The 27335-nt window shown below is 36.8% G+C and overlaps 1 long non-coding RNA gene across 1 annotated transcript; it reads right to left on the bottom strand.

The window, feature by feature from the left end:
* Positions 1 to 7842: 7842 nt before the first annotated feature.
* On the bottom strand, positions 7843 to 9613 carry LOC140245848 (uncharacterized). The gene is made up of 3 exons (XR_011902388.1): positions 9485 to 9613; positions 8918 to 9023; positions 7843 to 7959 (listed from the first exon to the last, which is right to left on the bottom strand). It is a non-coding gene; the product is annotated as an uncharacterized lncRNA (long non-coding RNA).
* Between the last annotated feature and the right edge of the window lie 17722 nt (positions 9614 to 27335).

Below are 27335 nucleotides of genomic sequence, written 5' to 3'. Positions count from 1 at the left end.
TCCACGGCGAAACGTGTAGAATCCAAACGTTATGACGACCACGTCCAGTTGATGCGTTGAATGATGATTCACTTTATAATGTCCAGCAAGGAATCCAGCCCGTCACAGCTTTGCCGTAATACTGTCCGTTGACACTAAAATATGGAGTCTATCTCCAACGTAGGCAAATTAATTCTCTGCAGGCAAAATGTCTCCCAGGCCTTATCTCCACAAACACAGTTTGTATAGCAGGTCAGCAGGTAACACAGGACTGACTATAACAAGTCGCTTCAGAGCCAAAAGTGACGTAACTCTCAGAGCAGAGGTGTTGGGTACTCTGCCTACCTCAGAATTTCTCCGGCTTATATACTATCCATTCACCCCTTTCTAGTACATTCTGTAATTTTCTCCAACCTGGGGCCACACACCTGAACATACTAGCAAGTCCAAGTTCCAGGAATCCTGGATGACTCACTGCCTAAATATGTGCATAACATCATTGCCAAAATCAACTACCAATCACATTGGGTTACAGGGGCAGTGCCTCACTCAGCCAAATATGTAAGCACTTCCCAGAATATTCTGGAATGGGTTAAATCATTCTAGATTGAGTGAGCTATAATGTATTTCCTGTCACATGCATGTACTGTAGTTACATTGTATACCACTTAGAAAATTCTCCACTGATCTGGTCAGCCTGTATGTACTATATCTATATCATATAGAATGTTCTCCATTAATCTGGTTCACCTGTGTGCATACACATTAAAACAACCATACATACAGCCTTGATACATTAAACATGTACATAACTACTTGTGTGTACATTTGTACACACGTACACTCGTACATACGTACGAGTGTACGTATGTCATACGTACAATCATATACGTACAATCACAATCACATACGTACAATCACATACGTACAATCACAGACAAGCATACATATCAGTACTTACAAATACGTATGGCTTAACATCTGCGCACCCACATGTACGTATAGATACGAATATGTACGCACAAACACACTTTGTAAATCTCCTCACATATGTGAAGACAGGCAACCATATAAACGATAACGGCAATTGATAAAATCATAATACGGTGTAGTAATTAAATTAAGGAGTGTATGTATAAATAAACGGAACAAAAAAAGAAGAAGAACAGAGCACATAAGTACTGTTCTTAACCAGAAATAAGTGTATAATAATGTGTTTGACAGCATTCAAGGTTACAGGAAGGGTAAAATTAAATTGTGAGGATTCAAAAGCTACGTCTGCCGCCTCTTCTTTACTCTCGTTTCACACACTACTAAGATGCGACGGCCCAGGGATTTAGCAGCTGAAGATACACACATAATGATATTCTCAATCTATAGTGATCTGTATGACATCGTTTCACTATCTTTATTGTACTCATGTATGCCTCATTTTGTAATTTTCTGAAGGTTTGACTTTGTTTATATATTTGTGACGTTATAGACATTGGGCTACAAGGTAGAGTAGAAGAATAAACATTTCTATAAGTATGCTCGCCATGCATGTTCTGTGCGATACTCGAGTACATCATTGGTAGTGTAAGCAAGTTTGCTGCTGTGCGGGGCACCAACTGCGCAATGGATTACATGCATCGCGAATTATTAATCTGTTTTCGTATCACTATCAGCACCACGAATTCCACAAAACCGAATTGCACGGGAATCACCAGAGAATATAGTTGTTTATTTCCATCAACTCCATATCAACTGAGTCAGCTGTCCGTAAGCGCCGATGTTGACGAAAAAAGCTAGCAATTCGCGATCGTATCGTAAATACTCATAATATGAAACTAAAGGATAAAGCCAGATGTACCTTTCAAGTATAACCGAGAGCTAAAACCTAAGTAAAAATGTATGACAGGTTAAATGAAAGTGGTTGAGAATTAAAGTTCCTGGAGGGGTAGAACGCACGAACACGCACAAACAAAATCAGACACATGGGTGACAAACAGGTTGACACACACACACACACACACACACACACACACACACACATATAATCATTGTATACTGATGTTTAGCTTCCGGTTATTTCTACGATAGCACCGTGATTTTGTATCATATGGCGATATATCAAATTAAGTATACAAAAGGTTATAGTGATTGTAGATGTCAATACATTTTATACCCCTCTCATGCCTGCATGTGTACTATTTTGCAATTGTATGGTCAAGTAAATACTAGTAGATATAATCATAATCATATCTATTTTGATGATAATAATAATGATAATAATAACAATGATAATAATAATAATAATGATAATAATAATAATAACAATAATAATAGTATTCTAAACTGGTTAATCGGTAGAGCAGGGCAAAGGGTTTGACCTGTTTAACAACGATGATTGACTGTCCGCACAGTGTCTGATTATAGGAGCAAGCGAACCAACACTCATCAGGACAAAAAGCCGAGGTGAATGATGAAGTTATCATTATTATGATTACTACAATGCGCTCATCGGATGTTTTAATTGATTATATATATATAAAAAAAGTGGAAAAACATGCAGCTACCTACTCGTCGGCACGCTATACACACTATAGTAGGGAGTTTTCAATTGGGTGAACGAGAAGGTTGTGACGCCGAGCGAAAGCGTGTGTCAAGGCGCCACGTCTCTACGTTGACCCGCTGCTGAAATACATTTCGATTTCGTGCGTCACGTCTCGTGGCGTGTACGAGAGGTTACCTGTGCCTTGAGTGCATATGTACAGGGGCGGATCCAGGAAATCTGTGAAGGGGGGGGGGGGTGGAAGTAATATTTCTTGTGCAACTTCCGGGTTCATTTTTTCTCTTTATTTCTTCTTTTTTTAACGAAAAACAAGGGGGGGGGGGGACGTGCGCCGGTTGCGCCCCCCCCCCTCTGGATACGCCACTGTATGTTATGTGGAATGTGTGATTTTTTTTTTTTTACTTGCAATATTTTTTGTCTTTAACTCGATGCCGAATAACTATTCTGGGATGAATTATGTGTATTTTAAAAAATGATGCACGATAAGGCTGCAAAGTAAAATGCGCTGCACTAGGCCAAGTACTGAGATGTGATTGCGTACAGCATTACGTGCAAATGCATGTGTGGGACTATGGTATGCAGTTCCAAATTGCGAAACAGTGAAAGCGGGCAAATAAAGGAGGTACATACCAAAGGCTGTAGTTTGGATGTCAGCGCTGCTGCTGGACGTATCAAGATCATAAGCTTTCATGTAATCAAATTATTAATATTCTCTCGAAAGAAATAGCAAAACGGGTGAACTGAGCACGGATTTCCTGAGAGTCACCATGCTCTATCGCGCAATTTCGTCTATCGCGAGAGGAGTGTGCGTCATAGATAAGGCGGCTTGAGCGCGGCGCGAGTGACTTTGGGTGGACGATGATAAGGCCAAAAAAAAAAAAAAAAATGGTTTGTTTGCCCTTTGCGACCGACCGAAAATCACGGAAATTTCGGGTCGCGTTTTTTTTTTTTTTTTTGCTCTTTCAAGTTTATTTTTTTCCACAAATTTCATCTTCTACAAATTTGTATATGGTTTTAAACCCAAAATTATCCATTTTAATCTAGAGAAAGAATAAAAAAAGTCTAAAAATGTTTTTTTTGTTTTGTTTTTTTTTTCATCTCATCGACCCGTCGTAATTGTGTTCGGGCCGCGCGGGTCCACAGGCTACGTTTTATAGCATGCATTGCATGCTACAATGTAGCTACCCTTTTGGCTCACATGCGTGCACGCGCACGAAATCCAATCAATGCATGTATATTATATGCACTTAGTACAGGGCTGCACACTGGCGACCAGTTATTCGCGCTAGCTTGCGCATTGGCGCTGCTCACGCACTGCCATGCCATGCAATATACATGCAAAGCATGTACAGTGTAACTGCTTTTCGTGCTTGCGATCGGCGGTCATGCCAGGAAGAAGCATTGATAAAATTAGAAGCGCACGCATTTCTGGGTCATTTTACTCACGATCCGATCCTGGCTTCGCAGCAGCGTGGCAGTTGACATGTTAGAACTAATTTACTTGTGTCGATTTTTAGAAAAGTAAAAACATATTCGATATTCAGCGATACAGTAAATGGATCTGCTTGCGTTCAGTTTCATTTTACACAGTCATTTCACAAATGATCTCACAATGAAGACAGGCGCAAAAAGGATCACGAAATCGGCCCTTCCGTGTACTTTTTAAGAACGCATGCACAAAATGTGAAGAGATAATACTAGGTAGAAAAAAAAAATCATGAAATCATCGCAGTCCCGCTTACATATTTGAAGTAGAAATCGTCCCAAAAAGGATCATGAATTCAGCCGGCCGCGTCTTACACCTTTCAAAAGCTCATGTACGAAATGCGAAGAGATTATAGAGGAGAAAAAAAAAAAATAAAGGACACATTTGGTACGTGCATCATAAAAGATTACAGCCAAATAAAAATTCATGAAATCAACGCAATCCCGTTGAAATTTGAGGAAATATTAGTCGCAAAAAGGATCTTGAATTCAGTCCGGCGTGCCGTGTTGGTTATCAAAACGCATGCACAAATGCGACGAGATTATCGGGAGAAAAATAAAAAAACACATTTTTACCCTTCTGGTGCGTGCATTACAAAAGATTACATCCGAAGTAATTAATGAAATCGCCACAGACCCGCTGATATTTCAGGTAGAAATAGGGGCAAAAAGGAACGTGAATTCGGCCGTGTCGTATACCTTTTAAGAACGCATGTACGAAATGGGAAGAGATTAGCGGGAGAAAAATAAAGGACACATTTTCATCTCCTTTTGGCGCTTGCATCATATAGATTACAGCCGAGTAGTAATTCATAAAAAAATTCGCAATCCCGTTGAAATTTGAGTAAACAATAATAGGCGCAAAAAGAATCTCGGAATTCGGCCCTGCATGCAGTGTATAGTTTTGAAAACGCATGCACAAATGCGAAGAGATTATCGGGAGAAAAATAAAGAACGCATTTTCAACCCTTCTGGTGCATGTATCACAAAAGATTACAGCCGAAATAATAAACGAAATATCGCAATCCCGCTGATATTTCGTCGGTGATACGGCGAACCGACGAAAACCGCCGCGCAGCGCAAAAACACAATTCCGAGAAAATCGCATTTGAAAAAAATGGGTAGCGTCAATGCACTAATTTCATACCTTCTCCCCATCAAACTGATGAGATGTTTGGAAAGTGGTGAGAGTAAGAGTTATGCTTTCAGAAAATGTTGTTTTCACAGAGAATCAAAGGCTACTGTTAATGAAAATAATGTGGAAACAGGGAACGTCAGTTCGTCGAATTCCCCCTTTTTGCGATCTCCATAGACCCCGTGTATAAGGGCGAGTACGACGAAGTGACAAATACCGCTGTGCGTCACTTCGTCGAATCTCGGCGCGTAGGCGCAACGCGTGTAAGTCAATGGGAATGATGATATTTGTCACTTATTACAAGGTTCGGCCCATGCTCTAAAAATGTAAATGTTCTTTTTGTCATGCCTGGAGTTTTAGACCAGGTACCACGCCAAAACAACAAAATAATATAGACGTAATTTGTTGTTTTTCCCCTCGTTCTGTGGATTTCCATGGTTCATTGACAAATCAACTTGTGTTCTTGTTAATATATTATGTACATGTACCTATGTGCTCTCTATTCTTCCCCTTTTTCACATCATTTGGTTCTTAAGAAAAAAAAAAAAACTTCAACATGAAAAGCAACAATAAAAAAAGAACATTTTAGTGTTCATTAGGTCAGTGTTTTTTCATAATTTCTAGCATTTTCTGGTGTGATTCCGTCTTGCACATTGGAGCTCTATGACTTTCGGTCTATTTAATGTTTCAGTATATCTTTTTCTGTATCCTTCTATATCAGATGTGTCGTCTCTATTTAAAAGCGTAAATGGGGGGAACCACCTCACCAAACACTGTCCTTTAGTGGGAACGATACATAAAGGAAATTTAAGGAGGGGCTCCTAGGAAAATACGTACATGCCGCCTTTGTCTCTCTCACACAACTCTCAGCTAGCAAATAAACTTACCATCACCGTTTTGCATCATGTCATATTTAGTTATATTGCAGAATTTATTTATTATTGTGATTCTGCAAGTGAACTTGCAAAACAGAAGGAAGTACACTTGTAATCAAAATGTAAAACTCAAGGAAACATTCAGACATAGACAAGAACACACACACACACACACACACACAATCTGTCCCTCATACATACACAAATACAAAAGTGCATTTTGTCACCCAATAACTTACGAGTTGAAAATCACTTTAGATTTATTATATTACAGGAGTAGAGTGATTAGTAAGCTATTCTTTATTCTTTTCAAATCCTACAAGCATTGCTTTTAGTAGGTTCCTCATATTTACACATCATTATATTACATGTCCTTATGCATTTGTGAAATTATGTCTAAAATTGAATGTTGTGTTATACATATTTTACTCTGAAATCAAATGGAATGTGAAACCTGAAAATGGAATGCGGAATATGGAACTTGAATTAAAAAAAAGAAATCAAATGAAATTGCACAGATAAATAAGATTTACTAACTGGGTTACATAAAGTTTGCTGTCACACGCCTGGAAGTAGAAATATTAAGAATGCATGGCAACATGACAATAGATGGCTAACATATCTTTCATAATCATTAGAAATATTTTTCATAGTTTATCAAGCAAATCAAGAAAACAGCTGAACTGCCAGCAAATCTATCATGGCAGAGATTTACTCGCATATACTGACATGTGTTCCAGTTCACATTCATTGCACTCTGAGGTTATCTGTATCAATGTAACACTGATGATAATAATAATAGTAATAATGAAAATGATGATGATAATAATAATAGTAATAATGAAAATGATGATGATAATAATAATGATAACAATAGTAATGATGATATAATGATAAAATCAAGCTCAAAGAGATTTGCATTTGTCCATTTTAAAATGGCTCCTTTCACTTATGAATCCGTTTGACTTTCCTGGTGCTATGATTAACCCCTATACTATTTATTCTTTTTCTGTTTTGTTTTTGCTTTATTTTGTTTTGTTTACTTTGCTTTTTTTTCAAAGGTGATTTGTCTTTTTTCTGGTTTGGTTGATATCTGGCAGAGCACTTATACCATCGCCTATGGACTCATCTACGACAAAACTCTGAGTGAAGTTCAGGGGTTAGACCGCAACAGTCTGGTTGTAGCTCAATGCCTAATACTGCAATTGTTACCCTACATTTAAAAAAAATCCTCAAACATGGATTTTTAGTTAAATAGTACATTCTGCATAAGCAGACTCTCAGCCTTTAATGGTCTATAACTCAATTGAAATTGATTCTTCTAACCTATTTGAATGTTGGAAAGAAGTACACACTCTGGAAAAGTATACTGAGAAATGGGCTCTGAAGTATCTGGTCTACTTAAGAGATTAAAATTACCAGTACCATGAAAGAGACAAAAGTATAATGGAAAGCTCCATAGCAACAGTAGTGAAGGGATTATCAGATAAAGCTGATAACATTAATGTGAACACAAATTAAAGAATCAGTCAAAAAAAAAATAAACAGTCAACATGTTTTATAAATTTAACATTATACATGTTATTTGTAGCATACACATGAAATTTGAAATTCATTATCATGTGTTTGAACTACATCACACAACAATAGACTTTTTCTTATTTTTTCACATGATAGCCTAAAAAGACTTGATATTGAACTTATTTGAATTTGAACTTACATGTTCTTGAAAGACATATTATTTCAGAAATTTTTGTTGTGTTGGAAGATTTTGTCATAATGATCTATTACAAAAGTCACTATGAAATCTGCATTCACGACTGTCATCACAGTGCAAGCAAAAAAAAAAAAAAAAACATAGCAGCCAAAACCATCATATCTTGCACTCAACTTGTCTGCATCACCCTCAGCAAGGTCCATGCCTTGAGAATCTATGTTTAAAAGAAGAGAAAGGAAGAAACAAAACGAAAGAAAAAAGCGAAACAAGAAAAAATACAGAAATGCAATTAACATTGGTAACATCCTGAAATTTTATGACACTCAAATAACATTCACTGTGCCTCATACAGAATGGTAAAAGTATGTAGGGTTTCGATTGAATGAATACACACACAACTAGCACAGATATGCAGAGCTGCTTTTTATTGCTCAGTGATATGTAAACAACAGTTATAAATCAAGCGACAACAAAAACATGTCTAGATTTTCATACACGAGACTTCGTCTCGCAGTTTCATTCTGATAACAAAAAATCTTTCTCTAAAGGCATGACCCACATGCAATGTGGGAATGTGATTACAAATAAAGACACTCCTTTGACGGAAATTTACATTCATGTCAGCAAACACTAAATCGATTTTTTTTTTGTTTTTGTTGTACAGCATTGTAACTTACTTCGTGTAAATTGAAGGTTCCGAGATAAAAATGAAATATGATTCAACAGGTTATGCAACAAGTCAGCTGCATTGCTATGCCAATGCATTCATCAATTTCATTTATTGATAGCAATACTGAAGCCCCAATTACGAACTACACAGACTTCAGCATAAAAACAACATCCAAACGGGGTCTATAAATGCACTTGTTTCTTCATTACTTCTTTATAGAACAGTCCACATAAGAGGTGAGATGGCCTGTCATCTTGTTATAGTCTACAATAATAGCTAGAATATGAAAGAATTAATTCCTTGCATCTCATAAGCCTTCACCTGAAATTGGTTGCCTTCAATCTTTATTGAAGTTGTTTATTTAGGGAAAGTCTTAATACTTTCAGATTTAATTATTTGAGAAAAGCATGCCTGTGTTCTTTTATAGATGTATGTCAATATACAGTTTCTAGTCCATTGCTTGTTTTAAGAGCTAAAAAAAAAAAAAAATGATTGAACATACCAAATGAAGACAGTGGAATATCCATGTCTGGGACTTTTCCATTTGCACCTTGACCCTAGTCCTTCACTCTGAAATGGATGAAGTTCACCTGTTTTCTGGTCCTTGCCTGTTTGGAGTTTATTCAAATACAAGAACAGCTAAGATTATACAAACAAAACACAGAGTGCCTGACATGGTATGATTAGAAAGTATGTTAGAGATGGGTGTATTTCTAGCTTTCGCTATAACTAGCAGTAACATCAAACTGAAAAGCCCCACAACTGATGTTGAAAGATTGAATGATTTACTAGTATCAAGTGACAAGCTGTAATAAGGAGTTTTTACAGGTTGAAATGATTAACTCTGCAGAATATTGGGGTTTTTTTCAACATTGTAATAGCAGGAAGTTGTTTAGATATAAGAAATGGGGGTTGTAATCACAAATAATCACAGTACATCAAAGAACAAGTTTGTTTTAGGAGCTATGAAATATTTCTCAAATTACTGAACATACCAAATAAAGACAGCAGGACGTCCATCCCAAAGTCACTTGATCATTTGATGAACACCTTGCTCTCCTGCCCTTACCTCTGAATTGGATGGAGTGTATCAGTCTGATTCTTGGCTGGGTGAAATTCAGCTGCAGTCGCGCCATACACCTGGATGAGACTCAGCTGCAGCCTGTCTCTCTACAGCTGGATGAAGTTCTACCATTGTCTGGTCCTTGACTGATTAAAGTTCATTCAAATGCAAGGAGAGTTATATTTTTGGGTCTATATCATAATACAGATTAAAAGCATACACATGTATTGCAGTTTGCAGGGTGATTGAGGCATGTTGGAGATGCTTTTGGGCAGTCTCCATCAAAGAATCTATTTGCAACCAACAATAAACTGAGGAAATGCATAGTTGTGAAAAGGAGGTGTACTAGTTTCAAATCATAGATAATGCAGGGTATTCCTGTTTGCAGCTTTGTAAGAGCATGAAAATATTTCAGTACTGAATTAAGGAAATTGAACAGTACACTATTGTATGTACTTTATAACTCAGTTTGTTTCTAGTGCTAGGAAACAATCATTGACGATAACAAATGAAAACAGAGAAATACTTGTCAGTGTAATTGTCATCTGATGACTGATTGCTTTCAGCATTTTTTCTTTTTATGACAACTTTCCATCCGGATCCTCTTGACCCTTATACAGTATTTGCCCCTTCCCCCTCCCACAGGCCTAAATTGACTTCTTTAAATGAAGACAAGTGGGTCCACCCAGTTTCATGATATTAATCTTTTTGGTTTGATCAGTATGTGAAGTTAAAAAAAATGCATACAATTCCTAGAAGTGTCACTTTTGATTACAACATTATGACTACCAAAAAAAAAAAAAGGAATGCTTATTTTCAATTATCTAGTTTGACATAACAACAACCATTGTTTCTTTTTAACTTCTCCTGACTGTGACTATGCAACTAAGAATTCAGAGACAATGTTGTAATTGCAGTTTTAGAAAATACACATAATGCTGTATAGTAGTTAAAAGTTTAAACTAAAACACTTGCATTTTGCCCTAGATGAATCTTGACGAGCTCGCTGGACTTCCATAGAAGTCTAGCTCTTGTGGGGACGTACTCAGCAGCTTGGTTCTGGGCCGGCTAAAGTTCAGCGGTCTGACTCTGGGCTTTGTAGCAAGGTTCAGAAGTCTGGTTGTAACACTGCAATCAATGATGTGAATACAAAATAAAAAGTGTGCATCACAGCTCTTGTTTGAGTATATATGTTACATATATAACAAGTTATTTCTGGCATCTGTATCAAATTTGAAATCTATTAACATGATTATGCACTACACATGTACACAGACCTTTTTTTTAAAGTTTTTTTTTATTATTGAACAAAAAGACAATTCATTAATTTTGTGTTGCCTCATTTCAACATGTAGGCCCATAGTTTGGGATTAATGACCTCAGATTATACTAGGTCTTATCAATGAGCATCCTGGTTACAAGGTCTACATCTACCTCAGATCTGTATCTATAAATATAGCTCTAGACACAGTTTTTTTTTTTTGTGGTCAGAATCTTTATGTTTATCTATCTACTGTAGATTTTATAAATAAATTCTTGCATAGTTTAGAGAAGTAAACTAGTACAGTAGGTACACGTAACTACTAGTTTTACAGTGGTAAGATCTAGACCAAGTGGTATCTATTATTCATACACACATTGGCAGTATTGAGAAGAACTTGGATGACCACCTACACTAGCTTTGTCTTTGACTGCCATAGGGCCTACACTTTGTCAAATGCCTACAACATATTTTTGGATATGTCTAAGGATTACCGGTACCAAGAAGAAATCCTAAAGCTGCACTATCCGCACCAGTTTTGTTAAACAATGATCAATATGCTGGTACCAACAGTCCCCAGGTCTGAGTTACACTGTCTGAGGAACCATTTGTACCATTATTATCCAGGGTACAGTTATATTGGCCTACTGTGGCTTTCCAGTGGGGCTGGACACGGTTAGGTCAGGGCCTGAAGTGCAGCCACAGTCAGACTCTGATCACTGACTGTTGTCATGTCACCATGAAATTGATTTGCTAAGATTTGTTGCCTGTTGTGTCCTAACCCGTTTAAGACGGTTTGCTTTGGCGAGCGAACACCCCCACAGACGGACAGGTTTTCCAAAATCGAGCCCGAACCGAGGGTTACTAAGGGGGTGTGACTTACGGTCCCGCTTTACCCAATCATCAAATTGCCGTGTATGCGGTGTAGGAATCCGCTTTCTGATTGGATGAATAACGACCGTTCATGAATAATAATGTCGCTTCCCTTCGCTGTCTGGGTTCGCGCGCGCGGTTTGAACTTCACGTACTGTACGATCGTCAATTTACGTTCCCTCGTCAACTCAAATGAATAGCGTCTTTTCTTATTGGGCACCAGGCTAGGTCGAGGGTGTCGCAAATTTCTACTACATAATTGTCTTGAATTTACTGATTCATGGAGGCAATCTTTTATGGAAACTGTAATCCGTTGATCACAAGCCTTCAAAGTCTTTCAATGAAAAGCGATCGATCGGAGGATTGTGTACAGGCTTGCGTATTTCCATTTACACGACACGCCAAGTAAATCTCGTATTGTGGCGATATCAAAGGCACACGAACCCACTCTTGACTTCCTGTTGTTCACAAAATTCCTTACCATAGCTAGTCAATGAATTTTGGAAACAGAAGGAAGTTTATTCATTGTATACAACATTTGAAAATCTGTTACACCTTGTTTGTCCCCGCTACTTGTATCCAAATACAAAGCTCGCGTGTCTGTAACAGAAGCACGTGGCTTTATATCAACACTAGGCAAACCATCAACGATGTAATATTACAAGTAGAATTGGTGATACTGATTTATCAAAGTCGAATTTCGTAATACATAATTGTAGAATAACATCCACTTGAGTTTATTTCTTTGTTCTGTTTCAGTAATTCCAATAAAATTGACAAGAGCCTGGAATATTTCAATATTCAAACAAATTTTTGCATCTTTCTAACTTTCTTTGAGACGAATAAAAATGCATAATCCACGCTTGCGCGATACCTGCCACCCCCTGAAGAAGTCTGTATAAAGAAGTTTGCTTCCTGAAATTATCAATCGTGACTACCTACAAATTTCGATCATGCGACTTATAATAGGTTTTCATTGGATGCATACAAGATTTCACGGAGTGGATTTGTGAGTTTATTATCGGGGTTTGATGCTGCTATTTTTCTGTGCGATCTTACAATTCCTTTACAACTTCGACGTAATGTCGGGAAGATAATGATTATTCGCTATGTATCAAGTGAAATGAGATTTCACACAGTGATACAAGACATATATTTAATTATTATAAAAAGTAATCACCAACCTAAATGAGTATCGTTGTTTCTTACATAGAAAAAAACAAACAAACAAACAAACTAAGAATAAAACACCGGTCCTGTTTAAGCCAGTTGACAGAACATGTATGAGCTCTTCAGATGAAACAGGGGAGTCTATACGATGAGAAGAAAAAAAAAAGGAGAGAAAAATAGGCTGGTCATCTAAATTTTGTTTGATTGACGGTAGATAATCTGAAAAGATTTTTCAAACGTAATGTAAAATTATACAAAATGAGGTTGCCTACAACCTGTGTTTTGGTAATATCTTTCTACGTTTTATATAATATATATATATATATATATATATATATACAACAAATATAAATTTCATGGGCAGAGTATCTTGGAGAAGAGATCATCACCATCAATGATAATATTCAATCTACACGTTTGTATATGGGAATGAAGAAGGGGATAGCTGGAAAGGAAAGTGATGAGATGTAATCAGATGAAATGAAGGAGCACTAATTGAGACAAATGTATTACAAAGGAAGAGCAAAACGGCAAAAAAAGGGCAAAAGGGTACAACATTATGCAAAGATTTTGCAGTCATTTTTTGTGTACGTTTGCCTTCCAATTTCGTAGTTACGTAATTCAAAATAGCCAACACAAAAAAAAAGAAAAAAGATAGCTCCATGAAGATGTTCATTCAACCTCGTATGCCTTTCACTATGTCCTATCACTTCAAAAAATGTAGCATTAGCACAATTCAAATTAGAATTCCCATCGAGAATTCAGATTCGCATCAATGTGAGAGAGTGTCTTTTCAGACAGGGTCGCAGGTGAGCATTTCCGAGTTCGTCGGAGAAGTTCATTCATATCAGAAACATAAAGGTTGACCACCCAGCAGCTGATAGAAGAAGACGACATGACCATGGGAGAACGGTGATCTCGTGTCACACAAGCTTGAAGGTCTAAAATCATTACATCACTTCAGGAAATAACGAAAAGATGATATGTTTGTTGAAATAAACGACATTTCTCCCGACATTCTTCGATCTCTCATAAGGCCCAAAAAAAAAAAAAATGTTGCATTGGCGTAACCCGCCCGACCCTAAAAATTCCGCCGACCCCATGTTTTTTTTATTATTTTTTTTGCTATCGATATCAAATATCTTGTTGATTGCGATCGCGATCGCACAAACCCGGAAGTGGAAACGGCTCTGGGGATATCGGATGTACGAGGGAGAGATCTAGCGCCTCGCATAAGCCTTCCTTGATCAGTACGTCATCTGTTTCCAACACGGACACGTACTCTAACAAGATTTATTCAGTGTATACGTAGCATTCAGACTGCGATGTATTGTGCACAGTTTTGCCATAGGTTTCTTGTGTGGAGAACTTACACGAATCTGTATATGCGGGACTGTAATAGAGATCGCCGTGTGCGATGAAAAGATCGTACATATGGGTCAATTTGCATCTATCTTATCTAAGTCAAAATAGTAAAATATGAAGTGAAAACATTCAGGATAGGGATTTCAACATCTTTAAATTCTGTGAAGGGGTATAATTCCAGTAATATCGGCCTCATAAATGATTCGTAGAATAGATGAACACAGCACATTCGGTGCAGCAGTTGTAACTGTTTACTGAGCTGAGCACGAGTTTTACACGTAAAATGCAGGTAGCAAAAAAAAAAAAAAAATCCGCCCGACCGATCCTTTTTGAAAATCTCATGTTACGCCAATGCAACAATTTTTTTTTTTTTGGCCTAACAGACGGTTAATTTTGCTGAAATGATCTTCACTTATGTCATGAGTGTATTATTTTGTTTTATTGTGTATACCAGTCATCGCCCGATAAAAGACAGAAAATGAAGTACTCAGTACTCTCATTCAATAAGCATAATGTATAAAGGAAACGAGCATTTGCTGCAATCGTTTATGAATATGAAAATGCTTCAATGCGATTTCACGAAGTCTAAAGGAATGAATGCAAGTAGGTCTACCTAAATACAGAGATGTATAATGCAATTATTATAAAAAATACGCAGCCACGATAAGTGCATAAACCACTTCAATAGCAGCATGAAAACATTTGATCACATCAATATATGAGATGGACAAGAACATTTCATGCTTAAGTTGCTCGAAATTCCTTGCTCCTTAACAAAGTATAGTGTTCAATTGAAGCGACGGGTTATCACATCTCCGTCTCTCGCAAAACTGAATCATCACTTCGCAAATTTGGAGTGCTTTCTACAAATTTACATAAAAAAGTTTATTTTTTTTTTAGGCACGAGTTACCATATTCTACTGATTATAAATCGATTGAGCTACAAACGGTAGTGTGTTGCTAAAACCATTATAACTCAATGATCGCGAAATCATTTGACTTGTGAACTTCCGAAAGAGATGGACTGAAAAACCCAGACTTCTAAACGTATAAATAATTGACAGAGCGACTATAGCCGAAAATTAGCATATCATGAAGAATTTATACAAAACTAGAACCAAAAAAGACTAAACAGTCGACATCACCATTGTCGGTATCGTCGTAATATGGGATGTAATTTTATTTTGACTGCCTCTTTGAAATGCTGCAAACATCAAATACTGAACATCATAATTTTTATTTGTGAATTCTAAGCGTATGAGAGAGAGAGAGAGAGAGAGAGAGAGAGAGAAAAGACAACTGCCGTATGTCTTGTTTCTCGCTTTATTGCAGCGTATGTCATTGTCGAAGTTTAAATTCTGTAATACATGTTCGTAACAAGTACATGAGAACTTGCACATTGGATTCCCAACAACCATAAAATCATTGGGGTCCGTAAAAGCGGTTACGTAATACATACGAAGCACATCATTATAATGCATTCTATGAATAAAGAGACTGTCTGTAATCGGCCTTTGAACTTCTCTATTTATATATGCTCATAATCCCCGACTTTTCAGATGGCGTCTACGAATGCGTCTTAGGAATGTTTTAGTATCAACATCCTGTCTATTCAAGGAGGTACAATGTAACCTGATACTCTGGCCACCTAGTGTATTCAAAGTGTTCTTGCCTATTACACGCGCACATGTTACGCTGTGTTTCACCATGATGAATATGATTGTAAGACCCCATAGTGGCAATATCGGCTCTTGCATTGTATGAAAATGATGACTATTATACAGTATATCCTCTATTTGATTCGTTGGCCGAGTAGATTTTTTGAACGATCTTATAACATAATCACGCTGTCATTCATAAGTATGAGCGAGAGAAAAAAAAAGCTTCAAGCAACATCGAAGTTGAGTTTCTCAAACCAATCTTCCATTTGAGTTTGTTTCTTGGTTTTGTTTCAACAATTTTCATAATGTTGACAAGAGCCTGATGGGATGTTCAATATTCAGATAAACCGTTGCATCTTTCTTGCAATCTTTGACAGCTAATGGTGACTAAACCTGCGAACTCCATGCATTTTTGTATAAAGACGTTTGTGAAATTATCCATCATGACTGCCTCCAGATTTCGACCATAATTATATGACTTAGGTTTCCATGAGATGAATAAAGGAGATCAACGAGCGCATTTGTAAGTTTACTGTCGGGTTTTATGTTGCAAATTTTATGTGCAATCATGATTCCTTTACAACTCTACCGTAATTGCGGGAAGGTATTGTTCACTGTACATCACTTGAAATTAAATGTCACACAGTGATATGATAATCATCAGCAAACGGAATAGATTATTGTTATATATATATATATATATATATATATATATACATATATATAACACCTATTCAAGTCAGTTGATGGAGCATTTATGAGCTCTTCCGGTCTGCAAACGAAACATCGGAGTCTATGCGATAAGAAGAAAGATTGAGAGATAAAGAGATAAAAAATAGGCTGGTCTTCTAAATTTAGTTCCATGGACGGTAATCTGAACACACTTTTGCAAACGAAATGAAATATTACACACGGCTAGGTTTGTCTATAATCTGTGTTATGGTGATATCTTATGAGATTATATATAATAATACGGGCAAAGTATCTTTGAAAGGTGATCGCCACCATCAATGGGGATATTCAATCTAAACGATTAATTGTAGATGATGGGAATGAAGAAGTGGATAGCTGGAAAGGAAAGTAATGAGATGCAATGAGATAAATCGAAGCAGTACTAATCGAGGCAAATGTATTACAAAGGAAGAGCAAAACGGAATATTCGAGTGTTCAAAATGGTTCAACATTAAGCAAAGATTTTGCAGTCATTTGTGTGTGTGTGTGTGTGTGTGTGTTCACGTTTGTCTTCTAATTTCACAGTTAGGTAATTCAAAATCGCCTAAAAAAAAAAAGAAAAAAAGATCGCGCAATGAAGATGTTCATTCAATCTCAGTTTCCTTTCACTATATCCTATCACTTCAAATTACGTAGCCTTAACACAATTCAAATTAGAATGTCCATTGAGAATTCAAATTCGTCTCAATATGAGAGAGCGTCTTTTCAAACAGGGTCGCAGGTGAGCATTCCCGAGTTCGACGGAGAAAGACCCCGTTTACAGTGCGGGGCCGGGCTCGGCCGCGGCTCGGCCGCGGCCGAGCCGCGGCCGAGCCGCGGCGAAAGATACAGGCAGAGGGTTTGGAAGCCAGACTAAAATTGGCCGCGCAATTGGCCGCGCATTTGGCCCAGTTTGCGTTTACACCAAGAAGAGGCCGAGACCACCTCCAGAGCGAGGCCAAATGCGAGGCCAATAATGGCCTCGCATTTGGCCTTTTGCGCGTTTACACTGAAGCGGGGCTGGGCTCGGCCGCGGCCGAGCCGCGGCCGAGCCTCGCACTGTAAACGGGGTCCTCCAGAGCGAGGCCAAATGCGAGGCCAATTTTGGCCTCGCATTTGGCCTTTTGCGCGTTTACACTGAAGCGGGGCTGGGCTCGGCCGCGGCTCGGCCGCGGCCGAGCCTCGCACTGTTAACGGAGTCAAATTCATTCAATTTAGCAACAAAAAAGGTTGGCCATCCGGCAGCTGTAGAAGAAGCCAACATGATCATGGAAGTATGGCAAGCACAAGCCACACAGGCTTGAAGGCCTAAAATTATTACATCACTTCAGAAAATAAGGAAAAGACGATATTTTTGTTGAAATAAACGACATTTCTACCGGCATTCTTTGATATCTCATATTAGACGGGTAATTTTGCTGAAATGATCTTCTCTTATGCCATGAGTGTAAAAATTGACTCGTGAACTTACGAGAGAAATGGACTGAAAACACCTTAGACTTTTAAATGTATAAGTAATTGACAGAGCGACTATAGCCGAATATTAGCATATTATGAGGAATTCATACAGAACTAGAACAAAAAAGACTAAACAGTCGACATCACCATCGTCGGTATCATCGAAATATGGGATATTATTTTATTTTGACTGCTTCTTTGAAATGCTGCAAACATCAAATACCGAACATCATAATTATATCTACAATTTTTGGGCGAATGCTAAGCGTATGAAAGAAAAAATGCCATATGTCTTGTTTACTCGCTTTATTGCAGCGTATTTCGTTGTCGAAGTTTAAATTCTATACATATATGTTGGTTACAACCACATGAGAACTTGCACATTCGCTTCCCAACAACCATAAAATCATTGGGGTCCGTAAAAGTGGTTACGTAATACATACGAAGCACATCAATGCATTCTATGGACCGGTGCAGAAAAAAAGAGACTGTCTGTAATCGGCCTTTAAACTTCTCTATTATGCTCATAATCCCCGACTTTTCAGATGGCGTCTACGAGCGCGTCTTAGGAATGTTTTTGTATCAACATCCTGTCTATTCAAGGAGGTACAATGTAACTTGATACTCTGGCCACCTGGTCTATTCAAAGTATTCTTGCCTAAAACACGCACATATTATGTTAGGCTGTGTTTTACCATGATGAATAAATAGGATCCCATAGTGACAATATCGGCTCTTGCGTTGTATGAATATCATACACTAAATCCTCTATTTGGTTCGGTGGCCAAGTAGATTTTTTGAACGATCTTATAGCATAATCAGGTTGTCATTCATAAGTATGACAGAAAAAAACAAACTTCAAGCATCATCAAAGTTGAGTTTTGCAGACCAAGTTTTCATTTGAGTTTGTTTCTTGGTTTTGTTTCAGCAATTATTTTTTTCATAATATTGACAAGAGCCTGATGGGATCTTCAATATTCAAATAAATCACTGCATCTTTCTGGCTGTTTTTGACAACTAATGATGACTAAATCTGAAAAATCCATGCTCTTGCGGTACCTGCCATCCACACTGAAGTTTGTGTGTATAAAGAAGTTTGCTTTCTAAAATTATCCATCATGACTGCCTACAGATATAACTTAGGTTTCCCTGGGATAAATAAAAGATATCAACGAGCGCATTTGTGATTTTACTGTTGGGGTTTAAATGCTGCCAATTTTACTAGTGCAATCTTACGATTGACTTATAACTCTATCGTACTGCGGGGAAGATATTGCTCATTACGAATCACATGAAACAAGATTTCACAAAGTGATAAGACATAAGTTATTCATCATATGATAAAAAGTAATCACTAACAGGAAAGCTGATTGTTTTGATGAATATGTATATTTGATATAACATTTATGAGGTCTTCCGGTCTTCAGGCGAAACATTGGAGTCTATGCGATAAGAAGAAAGATTGAGAGATAGAGAGAAAAAAAAATAGGCTGGTCTTCTAAATTATGTTTGATGGATGTAATCCGAACGCTCTTTTGCAAACGAAATGTAATATTATACACAGCTTGGTTTGCCTATAAAATATGTGTTATGGTAACATCTTTTTAGATTATATATATATATATATATATATATATATATATATATGAAGAGTTTGTTTGCAAAAACCGATAAGTCCATATTTGCCAAATGGAGATATTTGCGATTAAAGGTCAAGAAAAATAAAGAGAATAATAAGAAAAATTTTGATTCTTTTGACCATAACTGTAAAAATGTACCTTTATATGTAGTGACCGATATGTCATTTAAAAGGTATTATTTTGTACTTTATGACAGAGACCGTACTTCAAAATCTTCAAAAATGGACTTATCGGTTTTTGCAAACAAACTCTTCATATATATATATATATATATATATATATATATATATTCATAATACAGGCAAAATATATTCGAGAAGTGATCGTCACCATCAATGATAATATTCAATCCACACATTATAGATAATGAAGAATTGGATTACGGGAAAGAGAGGGAGAGAGATGGAAAGGGGGGGGGAGAGAAATATGGTGGTCTTCTAAATTTTGTTTGGTGGATGGTAATCCGATCACACTTTTGTAATCGAAATGTAATGTTACACACGGCTAGGTTTGCCTGTCTGTGTTATGGTAATATCTTTTTAGATTATATAACGGGCAAAATATATTGGAGAAGTGACCGCCACCATCAATGATAATAACCAATCTATACGCTTGTAGACGGGAATATAGTGGATAGCTGGAAAGGAAAGTGATGAAATGTAATGAGATAGAATGAAGGAGCACTAATCGAAGCAAATAATGTATCATAAGAGAAAAGCAAAATGGCAAACTTGAGTTTACAAAATGGTGCATTATGCGAAGATTTTGCAGTCGTTTTTTGCGTATGTTTGTATTTCAATTCATAGTTAGGTAATTCATAATCGGTAACAAAAAATATAGTTCCATGAAGATGATCATTCAGCTTTGTTTTCCTTTCGCTATATCCTATCACTTCAAAAATGTAGCATGAACACACTTCAATTTAGAATACCAATCGAGAACTCACAATCGTCTCTATGTGATAGAGTTTTTTTTTTTTTTTTTCCAAACAGAGTCGCAGGTAGCATTTCCGAGTTCGTCGGAAAAGTTCATTCAATTTAGCAACAAAAGGTTGGCCACCTGGAAGCTGAAGAAGTCGTCATGACCATGGAAGAATGGCGAGCACATACCACACAGGCTTGAAGGCCTAACATCGTTACATTACTTCAAAAAATAAGGAAAAGACAACACGTTTGTTGAAATTACACCATTTCTCCCGACATTCTTCGATCTCTCATAGCAGAGGGCTAATTCCCCTGAAATGATCTTCTCTTCTGTCAAGAGTGTAAATTAATATTTATTTCATTGTGTATACCAATCATCCCCCGATAAAAGACGGAAAATAAAGTACTTTTCTCATTCAATGTGCATAATGCATAAAGCAAAAGAGCATTTGCTGCAATCGTTTATGAATATGAAAATGCTGCAACGCGATCTCATAAAGTCTTTAATTCGATTGAAAGTATGTACCTAAATGCAGAGGTAGATAGAGAGAAGACACATGCACAATAAGAGCTTAAACCACTTTGGTGATAGCATTAAAACATTAATTACATCAAATATAGAGAAGAGCATTTTGTACTTTTATTGCTCGAAATACCTTACTCCCAAAATGTCGAGTGCTACAATTGAAGAGCTCCATAATCACATCTCCGTCTTTCGCAGAATTGAATGACCGCTTCGCAAATTTGTAGCGTTTTCTACTACAGTGTAATTTGAATGATTTTTTTTTTTCGGCATGAGTTGTCATATCCGATTGACTGAAAATGGATTGTACAACCAGTGGCGTTTGGCTGAAATCCTTGCAACTCAATGATAGCAAAATCATTTTGACTTATGAACTTACGAAAGAAATGGACTAAAAACCCAGATTTCTAAACGTTTAAATAATTTATAAAGCGACTGCATCCGAAAATAAGCATATTATAAAGAATTCATACAAAAAATAGAAATATAGACTAAATAGTCGAAATCACCATTGTCACTATGAACGTAATATGGGATATAATTTTATCTAATATACTTTTTTGAACTGCTGCAAATCCCAAATACCGATCGGTTTTTTTTTTTTTTTCATAGACAATTTCTCGCAAATGCTATAAACGTATGAGAGAAAACTTGTGCCATGTGTCTTCTTTATTCGCTTTATTGCAGCGCATTTCGCTGTTGCACTTTAATTTCTATAATAAATTAATGTTTGGAACATGCACATGAGAACTTGCACATTCAATTCCCAACAACCATAAAGTTATGGTTACATATACATACGAAGCACATCGCTAACATCCATTCTATATGGACCGGTACAGAAACGAAAAGACTGTCAGTAATCGACCTTTGACCTTATCTATTATGCTCATAATCCCCTGCCCTTTTAGGTTGCGTCTACGAGAGGGTCTATCTAGGAGTGTTTTGTATCTGCATCCTGTCTATTCATAAATGTACAATGTAACCTAATACTCTTGCCAGCTGGTTTATTCAAAATATTCTCGCCCATAACAAGTGCACATGTGACGCTGTGTTACGCCATGATGAATTTACGACTTCGATGAAGTAGCACAATCGACTGCGTTGTTTGTATGCAGTACATCCCCTACTCGGTTTGTTCTTGGCCAAGTGGTTTCTTTTTTTTTAAACGATTTTATAATAATCAGAATATTATTCATGACGGTAAAAATCTTCAAACAACTACAAGTAACATCGCTGTCATGATAACAAACAGACACAAAAACGTTCACACACATCACATGCATGCAGGGACACGCAAAAGATTTACTTTTGAATCTATTCAATTCGCCGAGTTTTGGTAAATCCAAGGACTCGGCAGCGGAAGAAGAAGGCCAACATTTAATTTTCATGCCAATGATGGTAAGCAGGTTGCCATGCCGAGATGGCTTTCATAGAAAATCCATAAGTACGACATTGCATTACTGATATAACACGAAGTAGTATGCTACAATACTTTATCATGTAATGTGTGCTAATAAGGTAGGTGCGTGCACGCAACGGTCTTGACCGCCGCACGCACGCTTTTCACTTGAGTGTGACAATTTGCATACCGATGCAAATGAGATCGCCAGAGCATGCGGCTGGTCGCTCGTCATTGGTCAGTTTCCCGACCGTTGCGAAGGTCTGAATGTCGTGAAAATTGCACTCATGTTTGTCAATATTTTGCTTGTTTATAGACATAAGATATGACCAATCATCGCAAAATGTTCACAGATGGCAACTTTGATGTATGTAGTCCAACAAAATATAAATCATTTTCAACATAGGCATCGTATTGTTGGTGAAATTCTAAGTTTAAAAATGCGTGTTCATTTCACTCTCTCAGCCCGAGTATACTCGGGACCAGTCCACAGCCTGAAAAACGTCAGCCCGAGTATACTCGGGACACGTAACCGGGGGGCCAAAAGTTAAAAACAGAGGTCGAGTTGCACTCTCTCTACAAACTAAGTAGACCATGCTTATTTTCAAGTTTTTATTGTAACAAACAACATTCCACTGGTCTACCTCAAAAAATTTGTTGCGAAAGCCTCCAAATCCAAGATGGCGTCCAAGATGGCAGCCATATTTGCTGAATTTGTTATTTAAATGATAGAATTCGATAGAAACATCAGATTTCAACAAATGTGATGTCATATAAAAGAGAATAAAATTATCTACAAGTTGATACCATTTTTGTGGGTTATTGTGATAACTGGATTGAGATTTTAAGGAAAAAACACTCATTTTTTGATATTTTTCTGAAAAAAGGAAAATCATGAAAATGCTTGATTTAGCATAAATCAAAGAAAGACTGAAGGATTATCTTGAAACGTTTCAAAAATTTTGTTTAAAATATAATTAATATTTGGAGAAAATTAGAAGACAGTACCATTTTCGGTTCAGGAGTAATAATGTCTCAAACTTGAAAACTCACTACGTAAAAATGGCCACTTTAGTTGTGACCAAGACATTGTTGGTCAAGAAAAAGTCTGCGCGCGACAAGACTACTACACGCACCACTGGAACTGGCGTTTGTAGCAGTGCCAGTGGTGTGTGTAGTAGTCTTGGCAAATGCAGACTTTTTCTTTGACAAACAAGGGTTTGTGCCTGCAAACTAACTTTTCATACCAAGTGGTAGCTCAGATGATACTGATCGCTATTATTTCAAAGTAGATTGTTCTGAAGCAGATGAGATGAAGCCAAAAAAAAAAAAAAAAATCAAATAGAGGTAACAGCTTGAAACTTGGCACCAATCTTGTTGTAGATAGTTTAAGACAGAATTTAGATCAACCGCTCAAAAAAAAAATCAAGATGACAGCCATCAAAGTTGACATAGTGTATTGAGCCAAATTAAATGTATTATTTCGATTTTGATACAATTTTGTCTGTTGCGCTATTTTCAACCGTCTTAGGTTTTTATGGACATATTCTTAAAACCAGCGATATTCTACTCTCCGAAAAAGAAAAAAAACAAATCGAGTGGAAGTTTTTACTTTTGATGTGAGGAGTGAATAACAGAAAACGGTGAATTTAGAGTGAAATTGGAGTGACTTTTGAGTGAAAATGTTAATTTTCACTCATTTTAGAGTGACCTCAGGCAGGGCCCCACACTAACTTTTGTTTTTGGTGGCCCAAAGGCAAATATCCGACCTTTTTCGTTTGCCCGATCAGGCCACCAAATTCTTCATTTCTGAAATTTTGTTGGCCCGACGTGCGTTTTTGGTGGCCCTGGGCCACCGGACCACCGTTAGTTTCGAGCCCTGCCTTAGGGATCACTCGTCACTCTTCGAGTGATCCACGAGGTCACTCTAAAATGAATGAAAATGAACATTTTCACTCTCGAGAGATCCTTATATCTAATATGGGAAAGCATCTAGACATACCAATGGCATAAGTTCAGATCAATTGTGACACTATAACCCACATGAAATCAGCCTAAAAACAATGTAAGAAAATCTGATAACAGTAAATACAGTTTCAGCATGCTTACTTGTAAATGTGAATATACAGCACGAATAATAAATTTGGACAATTTTATTCGAACAATATACTGAAAAGTAATTTCGCACAACACATTTAAGAGCAAAGTTGAGAAATTGCCGCCATGTCAGATTTTTTTTTTTTTTTTTTTTTTTGGGGGGGGGGTTCGGATCAGAAGGGCTTTCAAAGATATCAGCGGATCAGACATTATTACACATATACCATCATCATTCACGTTTCTACAACAGCAGAGTAACATACAAGTAAAAAAGCATATCTTTGATACAGAAGCATTTCTTTCTTATCAAAGATTGGGTAAGATTTGTAAGATTTGTAAGATTTGTAAGATTTGTAAGATTTTATTGACTCTATCGACCCCCTCTCGGGGTATGAGAGTACAAACATATTTACAATATATGAATACAAAAATATAAGTGATAATGTACATGTACGTGTGAAAATAACAGATATGAATAAATATGTTTACAAAACAAGGCGTAAAGGACGTTTAACTACTCTACCACTACGTGTACAAACATTCACATCTACTTTACTTTCTACAAAAATACTGTCTTTCTTCTTTGGTATTGAAGAGAACTGAAACATAATAATTCTGACAAATTTGGCTAGTTTTTTCAAATGGCAAGCATTAGTTGAATTGAATAATTTGGCCATATGTAATGCACTTGGTCTACTGGCCGTCAAGCTACTTGGTAAATACAATAATCTCTCTTTGTTGAAAAAGGGACAAACAAAAATATAATGAAATTCATCCCCTATATCATCGGATGAACAAATAGTACAATGCAATTCATCTGTCAGGCTTGCATCAAACCTGCCCTTATTAACGGGTAATCCATTAGATCTACATCTGAATTTACTTAATGTAATATAATCTTTCTTACACAAGACTTGTAAATACTTCTCTAACATCAAATTATCCTTAAACATTCTATAATTTGTGCAGATTCTATTTGACCATGTTGCTGCTCTCCACTCTTGAATAAACATATCAAAAAGTCTAACTTTTGAGGTGTGTGAAATCCATGCAGCACTAAATCCACCCCCTTGTGCTAACCACACATTCCCTAGCCCTGCATAATAAAAAATATTTGCGATAGATAATAACCATTGTGATTTTGACGGGGAGTGTATGTCTCCTTGTAAATGCAGAAGAAATTTGAAAATTGTACATGAGTGTTTGGTTTCTTTTCCCTTGACTAATCTCAACCAGAATCCAATCATTCGACATTTAATATGGTTCAAAATTACTCCACGTCCAGTTTCACCATAAACCATACAATCAGGAGTACATTTGTTCACAAGCAAAATTTTTCTTAAGAATTTCCTATGGAAAATTTCAATTTGGTCTATGCACTCATAACCCCAGACTTCACAACCATAGAGTAAAACAGGTAAAACAAGATGATCAAATAGGTGGCACTGTGTGTCCACAGAGAGCTGTAACTTTTTAGCCTTGACCAACATGCTATAGAGTGCTTTTCTAGCTTGTGTGACTTGTTTAGAAATTGCCTTTTTAAAACTACCATTATAATTGAATTTAACTCCAAGGTACACAAAGTCATCTACAACCTTGAGTGGATCACCAGCATAAACGAATTCAGGAATTCTTCTAACCTTCCCACGGGAGAAAATAACAATTTTAGTCTTGCTTGCATTTACAGTCAAGCGCCATGTCTGACAATAACTATTTACAGCATCAAGAGCTTTTTGCAACTCCTCCGGAGTTTCTGCTAAAATTATTGTGTCATCTGCATAAAGTAAACAAGAAAGATTTAAAGCTTTTTTGACATTATCAGAATCCAGGTGGTAAGAAATCTCACTTTCCAAATATTTAAGTCCACCATATGAATTTCTTATGTATTCTTGAAAATCATTCAGATAAATGGCAAATAAAAGCGGGGAAAGGTTTTCACCCTGTCGTACACCAATGTTACAAGTAAAAAACTCTGACATCTCCCCCCTAACCGCCACACATGATTTAGCACTTTCATAAATATTCTTAATGACAGTAAACAGTTTACCCCTAAGCCCCATCTTCAACATTTTGTACCATAAAGATGATCTATCAATTAGATCAAATGCTTTCTTGTAATCAATAAATGCACAGTATAAGCGTTTTTTATTTTGCAGATAAACATCAATTATAGTCTTCAAAACAAAAATATTATCAATTGTAGAATAATTAGAACGAAAGCCAGCCTGTTCTTCACCTAACATATTAGCTGCTTCGAAAAACTCTGAGATTCGATGATTCAAAATGGAAGTAAAAAGTTTTCCTAGACAACTGAGAAGAGTTATTCCTCTATAATTATCAGGATTTGTGTCTATACCCTTATTCTTAAAAATAGGAATGATAATCCCTATGCACCATTCAGTTGGAACAATACCACTGTCCAGTACCACATTAAAGAACTTTACCAACACATAAAGCATCTCTACGGGACAATTCTTAAGGAATTCATTTCTTATGAAATCTTTTCCACAAGCTTTTGAATTTTTAAGTTTCTTAATCATTAGTACCACTTCTTCCAAAGTGACTGGGGCATCCAAGGGACCATCTGCCTCAACAATTTCTGAAGTACCCATACTATCTTCCAGGCCTGTGGGCTGGTCCTCTTGGCTATTACCTAAACGACTAAAATGATTAACAAAATCCCCTAATGAAACATTTCCTGTTTTCTTTACTTTGCGTTCATTATTACTGTTGAGTAATTGCCAATATTCTTTCGGATTTGATGCCTGTAATG

This window comes from Diadema setosum, unplaced genomic scaffold (assembly GCF_964275005.1).
Source record: "Diadema setosum unplaced genomic scaffold, eeDiaSeto1 scaffold_43, whole genome shotgun sequence".
NCBI lineage: Eukaryota > Metazoa > Echinodermata > Echinoidea > Diadematoida > Diadematidae > Diadema > Diadema setosum.
Note: the sequence above shows the minus strand (reverse complement) of the source record. Positions and strands in the feature narration are given on the sequence as shown.